Raw genomic sequence first — 11,798 nt, 5'->3', positions numbered from 1 at the left:
GGAGGGGAAGAGGAAATGTTTATTTAATTCATGCTATAGAATGTAATGACAAGAGATTGTTTCCATACGTACTGTTTTTGTTGACCTTTTAACATTTGGAAATGTCAGGAAATACCATTACTGTAGGTCTATCCAGCTTTAATGCTACAATAACTTTATAGCTATTCACAAGGGAAATTATTATACATTGCTTGAAACAGTGAAGGTGTATGCATGCATACACACAGATCTCTTTCTCCCTCCCTCCCTCCTTCCCCACAATGTAGACGTCTGTGGCTACATGCAGTTTCTGTTAAAAATACAACTTCTGTGTCCCTGCAATTTTGACTTTGCTTTCAAACCAGCCAGATTTACTGAGACAGAAAAGAGGAATGTTTCTGGGAAGTTTGAAGGAACTTCCAATATTGTAAAATGTATATTTAATGTACTTTGATTAGACAATGGCCAAAATTTCTTAGGTGCTACAAACATTAAAATTAACCTTGTTCTCTTTTGAGGAGGCCTGTTAAGATTCAGAGAGGTTCAGATGGAGGCACTTTGATCCATGCATGGTGTGTTGCCTTTAAAACTGAGAAAGAGGTTCCAGTCGTGACTTTGATACTTACATTGTAAAAACATTGGAGGGTTTTGCTGTGTACGTAATGCACTTTGCTACTCGTAACTATGCAGCAAACATCTGTCTTGTCATCAAGTTGTCTTCACTGAGGCAGAGCTCCATAAGGACCGTTGTTACCTTGGACAGCACCACTCAATCCTCTAATTTGTTCATCTAGGGACATACCCCATCTCATTGCTTACAATTATAAAAAACAAACAAACAAAACCCAAGAGAAAGTGCTTAACAACAAACAGCCTGTGAGATTCTAGTCTAGCAGAAGTCAAAACTTTCAGTGATTTCAGAAGGACAAAGATTTCATCCTTTGGCTAGAAATAACCCAATAGATGATGGAAAAAAGTCTCTCCCCCCAAAATGTCATCTGAGAACTTCAAAACAAGGAAAATTGAAACCAGAGACCACATGTATGCACATTTTAGAGTATTCTAAAGGATTAAAATTAGTATCATAGACACACAGACACAATCATAGACACAACTGCTGCATGGTTTATCAAACACAGCCGCTTAAATAAGGGAATAACTCATAAGGTTATTGTTAACTTTACGCTGTCCACCCAACAGATATCCCGAGCCATACCTTTGGCTAATGGAAAAAGCTTTTTTGTCTTTAGGAGAATCACAGACAGTTGTGGATCTAGTCCATTTTACTTGTCATGCGTACAATCAAAAAAAAGGCACAAAGCTCCTCAAGTGCAAACCTKCTGGCCATTGCTCTCCTTGCTTCCCCTGCCCTCCACACCCCCAAATATTATCATCTAAAAAAACAGAGGGGCACAATTGTTATCACTCACAACCTCAATTGGATTTTGAAACAAAATAATTTTGAAATATAGCAAATGAATCCTAATTGTCAGGTGGTAATTTATTACTTTGCAGAAATTTGGAAATTGGAACTATGAAAACTGGCTGCCTTTGAGTATCAAAAAATGTCTTCTATTGGCTGAGGTCAAACTTACAGTTGAAGTTTGTACTGGTCATTCCAAAGAATATATGAAATACTTGGATTATGATACATTTTGTTTAGATTGATTTGCATGTAGTAATTTAATTATATATATCTTATGCACACTGAGTAATCTGACTGCCCTTCTGAAGTCTTCGTTTTTTAGTTTCTGTGATATAAGTATTACTAGATGTCAGCTTCTGGGTATACAGAACAATAAGGCGTTGAATTTAACTGTATTCAGTCATAATTCATTAAGTGTTTTTGAAAATCATCAATAGTATTTAAAACATGTTTTAAACTGTGATTGTTCTGATAATGACTTAAACTGCTTGTTTTTCATTCACTGTATCAGCTAGGAAAAATCTAAATTAACTTTAAAAAGTGCCATCATTTTAAAATTTCTTGAATGGTATTTGGATCGATACACATGCATACACACAAATACACATATGGAATTCAGCTCTAGGCTTGATCTCAGCCTGTAGAAGAAATTTCTAGTGCTTGTGGATAGCCAGTTTTCACAGTCTTCATTTCCAAAATGTTACAAAGTAATAAACTATACCTGACAATTAGCACTGGTATAGTCATGCTGTCTTTAGCTTTGTGGCCTGTATGCACTTTATTACTTAGACTACATAAAGATTTATGAGCTTTAATTATGATCCTGGACAGTTATGTGTGTGAATACTAATAGATATGTTTCATTTAGAGGTGTAATGTGCTTCTAAATTATTATATGTGATTGCTGGCAGTATGTATTGTCTGTCTGACACCCTCCCATCTGCATATTAAAAAGAACTTTCCATTTTTTAACCTGATAGATTTCTGATGAATATGATTAAGTACAAAAATGGTCTTCAGTACATCTGGATGTCAACCTAGCAGTGAACTACTTTGAGACTAGACTTTGTACAGATTTTTCTGGACTATTTTAAGAAGATTTACTGGCCTAGGTTGTTTCTGCTAATGCCTAGAACAGAAACACTGCTTCAGTGTGTTGGCCTGTTCTGAGTCCCCATGTGCTAGGACTGGAGGGATTCCCATACTGGGCCAGAGGCAGGAGAAACAGACCCCTGCAACATGACCTACAAGGCAGCTATATAAAATAATTGCTTGGTGTAGATGTCTAGTATCCCTTGTGAGGGAAACTAAATGTTGTGGTTACCATCTAAGAGCCTTGCAAATCAGATGGGCAAGATGTGAAGCTGGGTCTTTTCAAACATACACAAGCTGACCTACCACTGGGCTGTACCTATGAAGGAGAGGAGGGATAGCAGACAGAATTGCCTTCACCTTACTTTTGGAAGTAAGTTTATGAATCCTATTTTCACATATGTGCCCTTGCTACTATTAAATTGCCAGGAACTGAAATGAATGTTTGTTCACAATGTGGCTATACTGTTGCACTTGATCACCAAATCAAGGGGTTTGTTTTCCTTTTTCAAACTGCCTAGTTAACCAAAAGGGTGCTCAGAACTACCAGCGATTTACACAACTTGGTTATTGAGTGTCTGTAAACCTATGCCAGATTAAGAGCTTTGTAATTGCATTACTTCAATTACTCTGAACGGTTACATATCAAACAGCAGATATATGGGTGAAATTATCTAAATGATGTAGAAATAGCCTTGGAAGAGTCACAAAAGCTAATAACTTTGCAACACTGAGGCCTTGGTGTTGCAAAAATGTCAACAAAATTTCCAGATGGCTCTGGTGGCAGGTACTACAAGTCTGTAATCCAAAATGAGATATCACGCATGAAACATGAGGCTCACTCTGTCCTTGCCTTCACTCCTTTTGTTAGTGGAAAAGGTAAATACCTGCCTCTCTGACAGAAGCCTTTGTCAAGAGCGGAATGGTGTTCAGGCAGAAGTGGTAAGGAAAAAATCTGCATGATTTGATGTATACAGATTAACAATGAGTATAGTGTTGAAAATTCCTGGCTTTGGGTCAGTTTAGCATAACACTTGGACAACATTTCTCTGAACGTAAGTTCTTAGTCTGGAAATCTAAACTGGTGATAACAGTTATTTGTTCCTTTTGCTTCTGCCCTTAATTAGGAATCTGTCAGGAGGGGCGGGGGGAAGTAAATGAAAAACAATCAATCTTTTTCAAATGTGTCAGAAGGTGAAGGTCAACTTGAATTTAAGCTGTGGCTTAAGTTTGATTCGTATTTGTTCTGAGCCAGCCATGCACCCTCATACTTTAATACATCCTGGCAATCAGAAGTTTCAAAATTGAATTTTCCTATTTCTTGCTAGATAGCAGCCGGGTGGCTTGCTGCAGAAGGCTGTAAGAAACCAAGAAAGACAAGAGATCATCAGTGGCCACTAAAGGATCAAACAGGGGGAAGTTGGGTGGTTTCATACAGCGAATCTCCTGTGGTAAATGATTTTATGTTGCTCAAAGTCCAAACTCTGGTGCAGTCCATTTTTACTGCTCTTCTAAATACCCTGACTTGTTCAGAAATGCAGTAAAAGGCTTTCGTCTCAGCCCATTCAACTTAAAAAATGGAAAACAAAATCCTCTTAATCCTTCCTTGGATCAGCCTGCACAATGAAGTAGCCAAACTGGTAGTCACGGTATTGCTATGGTGCTCAGGCTGCTAGGATTCCTACACCTTTTCCCTCTCTGATCACCAGTGGGATAAGTCATTCTCTATTAGGTTGGAAAAGCTCAGAAAATAATAACAATAAAAATGTTAAACGTGCTTTGGAGTTTCATTTCACTACTATAATGAGCTTAGCAAACCCTAAAGCAGAGAATACATAATTTTAAACAGATTTTTAAATAGCTCTTTTGTCAGCTCTCTTGGAAGAGGAACAGAGACAGCTGATGATACTTTTGCAGAAGCAGCAGCTTTTTGGACCTGATCCTGCAAGGTGCTGCCTGCCCTGGCTTCTCCTGCCGTTGTCCAGAGTGAGGTGGGCTGGACCTTGCAGGATCAGGCCCTCCCATGGGACAGCAACGGGGTGCCTGCGTGCTCTCGGCAGTCACATAGCACACAATAGTGGCAATGCAGGGAAACCCTGGTAATCAGGCATGGAGACAGCCAGCTGGGCCTTGGAGGAGAACCAGCTCCTTTTTACTGGAGTACGACATTGCACAGCAGTAATTATAGATTCAATAATTTCTCTACCATCTTAAGCTTCTTTAACTCTCCCTTTGACAGATCTCTGTTTTGAACGAAGAAAGGGGAAATAATCTTCTCTATCATGGGATTTCCTTTGGGCACCTTAAAAAATGGCTATAAAGTAGAGGAGGAAGATTGCAACCAAATACCATCATATCTCTCTCCAGTGTCATCTTTTCTGTTCTTAATCTCATTTGACTGGTGACTACTCAACAGAGCAATAAGAAAAGTATTTAAAGCATCCCAACAAGCCAGCACGGGTTTTTAACACAGGCTAGTCCAATTAGACTATTATGGGTGGCCAAAATAAGATCTCTGTGCTCTTGATAAATCAAATAAATGGAGTTGTGGATGGTCATGCCACAGTGAACAATTTGAAGCTGAAAGCAAGGAAGTTTCTAGTCTCTATTTCTGTCTAGAAAAACAGACAACATTGAAAAATCTGCTGTTCTTGATATAAAAAAATAGTTGGAAAYGAAACAGATGAAACCATTAGTTTATTTCACTTGAAAGCTTCTGCTTTGAGGAGAGCTATGCCATATTGTTCTGTACAAGGACACCAGATTAATCGCCTTTTCTCTCCTTCACCTTTTATAGTGATGCTACACAAATGGTATCAAGCTGAYGGAGAAAATTATAAATATACTGTGACTGCAATTTAGCAGCATTAATCACACAAATTTAGTAGTTTTAGATGGTAGTAGGTCATCCATTAGCTGAAAAGTTGACAGTTGTAGCATGGAAGCCCAAGTTCAGGCCTCATCTTCCCCTTTCAGGTCATCTATTTCTTTCTCGGCGAAAACATCTGGTCATTTCAAAACTGTAATTTTCATACATTTTAGCTAACAGTGGAATGTTGAAAAGCTGTTCTGAAAAACATAGTTCTTTCCTGTGCCAAACCAGTTGGCCTGGTGTTAGCAAATGTTGTTATAAATCTTCTCTTTGCATTTTCAACAACTCTAAAACTACAAAATTAAATGCTTCATAAAGACTAGCCAGTGGATGCAGGTTAGTATGCTGAAGAAGTTAAGCACAAAAAGCTACCAAGATCTCTTGAAGGCTGCCCCAGTCACCCCACAGAGCTCAACCCTACAGACCCCCATAGCTACCTCCCAAGCAGTGACTTTGGAATCCTTGATGTAGAAAAGAGAATCTTAGATTTATTTTAAGGAAAAAAAAAAAAAAACAAAAAAAAAAACAACAAAAGAAAAGCCTAACTTCAGTCACATGTACAAACACACTCTCCGTTAACAAGTGAGTTAGTACAGATAATTCTTCTGACTAAAAAAACTTTTCACTGCCTGTCCTCCAAATCTGAACCCAGCCTTGTGCATAGAGTCATAAATTCTAGGCTGAGTAGTTCCACCTCCACTTTGTTTATTTGCCAAAAAAAAAAAAAAAAGAGAGAGAGAGAGAAAGAAAGAAAGAGAGAGAGAGAAGCAGCAACACACTGTTTGTCAACTCAGAAGAGTTAGCAATATGAAGTAAAAGTTTTGGAATGATTTTTTTTCCAAGATAAATTTCACCCAGAGAAAACTGAGGAAGTCAGAGGAGTGCTAGCTGGTGTACTGGTTTATCCCACCACACAAACAACCCAAGACCTTAGGAATGGCAAACCCAACTTCTTGTTCTTCCTCCAAAGAACATATAATTATATGTGCCAAACACAAGAGGACACACTGAAAGTGCTCTACCTCAGCTGATTCTATGGCATGTGGGAAGAGAGTGCTATRTTCACAGACCTGCCTTCATTGGAAACACAGTTCAAAGTTAAGCATAGGGCAATAAAATTGTATCTTCTATTCCCATRTAAGTACCACCCTCTATGCTGTGAATGTCACATACATCTGCCTGCAAATCAATGTATTTTTTTAAAACATGCCAGGAAAAAAGAGGATTCATTTGACCAAGAACAGTGGTTTGCTGAAAATTCTAGAAATATTGAAACTTCAGGTCTGATCCAAAATTATTTTTTTAATTATCATTCCATTTGCATGGTCCTGACGATGAAAGCTCAATGGAATGTTCAGCCAAATGAGTTCTCAGGCARTAACGCCAACTCATCAATCCAGAAATATTGGGACCAAAATAAGAGGAAAATACTGACAGCACGTGCTATTTCTTTAGGTCCATGATTGAATTTATGCTCAGAGAGAGGCAGTTATGTTTCAGAAGAGCCCAGCTGGGCATGGTACTCATTTAACATGTGGAGGGAAGTTCAAGTTTCTCGTCTATGCGGTAAATCCCAAACAAGGATCCAGCTGCTAGGAGAACTGAGATTCACTCACTCTCATTTTCATTGTCTGTCATAAGAGCTGTTCTGCTCTGTGTAAGGATTAACCAGAGGAAAAATTAACAGCTAACCACGGAGCTCCAAACTGAGTGCTTGCATCCATGGACCAGTTCAGAACAGTGGCTAGCCAGCAAGTAGCTTTTGTCTTGCTCACTAGAGTTAGGAGGCAAAGAGTCAAAAACTCTTCATTTCAGCAAGAGCAGGAACTTGAATGTCTTCCCTGGACTAGGTAAAAATCCTCAAAACTTGCTCTTGGCCAGGGATCTTGCACACTCACTCTTTCTGATTTTACACAAAAAAGATGAAATGATCTTGGTTTCATTTGGAGGAAGACATTTTTAATGTGGGCTGGGAACCTGACCAGATGCTGTTGTGATCACAAAGGATAAGAAGCTGGTCATGTTTTGTTAGGAAGAGCTTTGCAGAAGAGTTATCTTCTAGCCACTCCRCAAGTTCTGCTTGTGCTGCTTGGTGGGCTGGTGCCTTGACCACCAGTAAGCGATGCTCAGCAGCACAACAACGAGACTGCTCTTGTGGGGAAAGCACAGCACCAGCAACAAGGGTTGCCCATTTCTTAACCCTAATGTTATCAGTCTCTTTCAGGCACATGCCCTCAGCTCAGCCAAGGCCATCTCCAGTGCTAGAGCTATCAAGCAGGCAGATAACACCCAACCTTGGAGGCAGTAGGAAATAAAGGTACAGGTAGAAAGGTGTGAACCCAGACTGTTGGCTGGGTGAGCTTCCAGGCCCATGCAAACCACTCCAGGCCCTTCAGCCACTCATGATAAAATCACAAAGCAGCTTCTTTTAAGCCAATGCCTCCTCTCATTTTCTGCCCAGGAACATGAAAACACATTCATTTTAAAATGGAAATGAATTGGATGATTYTGTTTGCCATCGTTACCAGCTGCCCACTCAATACAGAGAGCTCTGCTGAAGTCTGCTCCCAATCCGGGACTCTCTACAYACATATGATAACATGAGTAAGGATCTCTCATCTCTCACATCTTCTTTGCCCAAGTCTATGAAGCCTTTATGCCTATACAAAACAGATGTAAAATGCTACTTTCCTGACATGACAGTGTTTTATAGCAACACTACACAGATACAGGTGACTTTGCAAGCTGTGAGTAGGTGAAAAACAGATTTTGGTTACATAAACAACACTTCCAGATGCTAAAAGTAGAAAGGATGCAGCTGACTTACATTAACCTTATAGATCTGATCACATAAAACACAGACAAGTATTTATAAGACATCTCTTACCCTGTCTCTCCAATGGCATGCTCAGACCCCTTCATTTTGAAGGCTGACGTTCAAGRCAGTAGCAAAGTAGTTTCACCACCTCAGAGAGATCTGGCTTTGGTTTCAGTTTGTAACAAGTTTAATTTTGTGCTATCTGAACTAGTTACCCTGTTCTCTCTCCCTGTTGAGCTTCTGCTCAAGCTTGTTTACTTAAAGCATGCTGACATTGTAGCTAATAGTTATTTTGTAGGAAAAAATGTTCTCCAGCTCTTCCATCTCTTTTCTGCCTCTGCCAGTGGTACCCACCAAGGCTCCCCTTCCTCTTCCAAACACTGGTCTTCTCTTATAACTAAGGTTTCTGTGTGCTGTATAACCAGCGGAACTGTTCTGAATTTCAGAAGCCATGTTTGGGATGTGTGGTCTTTCTGCCCCCTCTTCCTCGATGGCAGTAACCAGTGGCCCATTTACAGCTCTGTCTCTGTTGTAAATGCGGTGCACTGTGTTGGCCTCTGTTTCGCTGGGAGCGGGGTTTCCTGGCTGGCATTCAGGGCTGGCAGTCCCACAAGCTGCAACAGTAGGAGCCAAGGAGTAAAAATTTAGAAAGCTACTTAACAAAGAGATTGYGTATGTGCTGCTCGACCTGAGGAATGAACAATAACTTTCCTGACTGCTCTGAAAGGGAGCTGCTTTATTTCAGTATCAGAAGAGAGATTCTGGCTTTCTCCAGTTCTGCTGTAACTGCTCTTCTAGTTAAAGGCAGAGCAATTCTTCATTTGTCACGCTGCGTAGAGACTTGTATCAGCTGCAGAGCAAGCTCAGCTAGTTCCTCGTCTTGAGCGTGTCCTGGTTCGTTGTTATTTTCTTCTACTGCTCTCCATGAGCATGAAACCCCTCTTGCTTTCTGCAAGGCAGAGCAGGACACTATAAGAGTCCTTGCTCTCATGCAAGCGTTTTCAACCAGGATTATCATGGGAGGGTGGTCTCATGTGTTGCAAGGGAGATATTGTTGCTCCTTTCTCCTGTTTCTTTAGCAATGACGGTTCTGTTTTGCCCTCCATGCAGTGCAAAGCAGAAGAATATCCCTACCCACACTCGCAGCAGGGACAAACAAAATCTGTGAAACTCAAGRCAAGAAGGAAACTGAATTTGCTCCTTTTCATTATGTTTAAATTTGCCACTTTAAGGTGTGCTACTGCTTCTCCCCTTCCAGCTTTCTCTGCTGTTAAGGGTGACATGTCATGACAAGTGGGACATGAAGGTGAAAGGGTCTTCAAATCCCCACAGGCCTCGGCCTCAACTACTCATCCTTTCTCTCCGTTCTGTCTGGCACATCCTTCACCTCTGAGCCCTTGGCAGCAGAGAGCATCTCTTACATGGCTAATGGCTTGTAAGGAGGTCTTGTCTGTAGCCAGAGCTTTTCAAAATATCACTGTAATACAGGTCAATGCTCAGGGGAAGGTGGTGACTGGCAAAGAGAGTAGAGGGATATTCACTTTGCAAAGAGCATCAGAAGGAGTAGGAACTACTGGAAAACTGGAGGCTGAAGGGCAAGAGGCAAATGAAGTCTTACATGCAGAAAGCACTAGAACCCTTGCAAGGAGTTCGTATTGCTTACATGGCATTCTCTGCAAGCTGTTTACAAATGCCAGAGGTTTAAATTATGGTGGTGTCAGCAACCATCAAAGTTTGCTGCACTAGAACTATTTTGTGCTTGTCAAAATTCACATCCTGCTCCAATACTCCYGAAAGAATTTCAGAAATAAAAATAAAAGTTAGTTGACTTCTTTTCTTCTGCTTTTATTCACCCTAGGAAAAGAAAAAAAAAATCTAAGATGTCCTGAAAATAGCTTTGGTTTCATAATTATGCTTTTCACTAATAAAATGTCATTTCCTGTCATAATTAGGACAGTCTGTGCTGTTCTGAGAATTTATCTCCATGCTTTCTATAGGGATCTGACACTTACTCCTCACAATTATCATAAACATTCCCTGAATGCAGTCACTGTGGCAGAGTGATTACATTCAAAACATAAAATTAGATAATTCTCTCTCAGCATTTGTACTATAGTCCATACAGTTTCATACAAAAGAAAAATGAGCTAGTACTTATTTAAGCACAAGCAGTATTTGCAGCAGAATAAAAAAGGTACATAGACTAACCCCCACTTAACTATAAAGAAACCATTAATTATCTGCACTAAATGGAACTAAGCCAAAACTGGGACTTTGATGTTGTTTTCTTCAGGCATGGATCACCCACCAGRGAATTTAATTGCTATTCAAGCCTTATTGTGGGTGCCTGAAGGGCTCACCCTACAGCATGGTGTTTTTATTGGACCAGCATAGTGGGGTCACTGTTACTCAAGCCTTAATGTTATCCTACTGCAAACTGTCTGGGGCAGGAAACGTCAGGTCTGGTCTTACATCAGTTCACCAAAGGGAGAACTCCTTTTGCTTGTCTAGGGCTACTCCCAAATCATATAGGAGCAAGTCAGACTCAGATCCCCTGCGTAAAGGAAACACAGAGATGCTTTTCAGTAGTGGTTCTCATGTACCTCCCCTTGTTACATGGAAAAGGGTAATATTACGTTTCAGTTGACCTGTCCTGTTTTTGTAGAGCTCAAAAGCAAGTATTAACCTCAACTTGGCTTTCCAAATGAAACAAATCACTCTCAGAAAATAAACATTTGTAATTGTCCTCGGCCACCACTGGATGTCAGTGACTGCTGTACTTTAGCAACATTTTTGTTTAAAAAAAATAAATAAAAAAGGGCTACATTTTCAGAAATGACTGAGTCACATGCAGGACTAGAACCAGGAAGTACAAGTGCAAACAGATGGTTTGACAGACAAGCCCAGAACCAGATGTGCTGATTTATTTCAGATTGTGGTACTTGAATTTGCACCCGCACACGCTTGTATGCAATAGTTTGTAAAAAGTATTTTAAAAAGAAAAAAGATGGGTAAGAAAGAGGAGTACTTTCAATTGACTGAAACCCGGTGGAGTTTAATTATCTTCATTTGATCTGCTCAGCTTAAGGCTTGTGAAGGCATTTCAGAACTTGTAATAYGGAAAACGTGGCATTGACACATAGACACAAGGAATGCATGGAGAAAAAGTATACGACTTGTTCAAGCTCGGTCGCTTTCCAGAGCAGAGCAAAGGAAAGCAGGAGGCACGACAAAGCAGCATGAAAAGACAACTGGCTTCCCCACAGACATACACAGCAAAGATGCTGGGTAGACAGCGTGTGCTGGGTATGCAATTAGTATTGATAACTCCAGGCTAAGTAGATCTTTTGTTATACAGGAGCTGGTCAAAAAAATAATGCTCTCCATTGTACTGAGCATTTCACCTAAAGATTGTTAAGTCAGTAACGGGGGGGGGGGGAGAAGGTGTGAATGGAAACACCTGGAGACCAATCTGTTAGGATGCTATAGTGGTCTTTAAATATGAGAAAAAAAAAAATATATCCCTCCTCCCTTTCCCCATGCCTCCTTCCTAGGTCCCCACCAAGCTCTTCCCTTTAGAGCAGCTCTGTTTCAGCAGAAGGAGTGGAGGA

This window comes from Rhea americana, unplaced genomic scaffold (genome assembly GCF_003343005.1).
Source record: "Rhea americana isolate MKP2758 unplaced genomic scaffold, rheAme1 scaffold_53, whole genome shotgun sequence".
Classification (NCBI taxonomy): Eukaryota; Metazoa; Chordata; class Aves; order Rheiformes; family Rheidae; genus Rhea; species Rhea americana.
The sequence above is the reverse complement of the archived record's forward strand: the minus strand, read 5'-3'. Positions refer to the sequence as shown.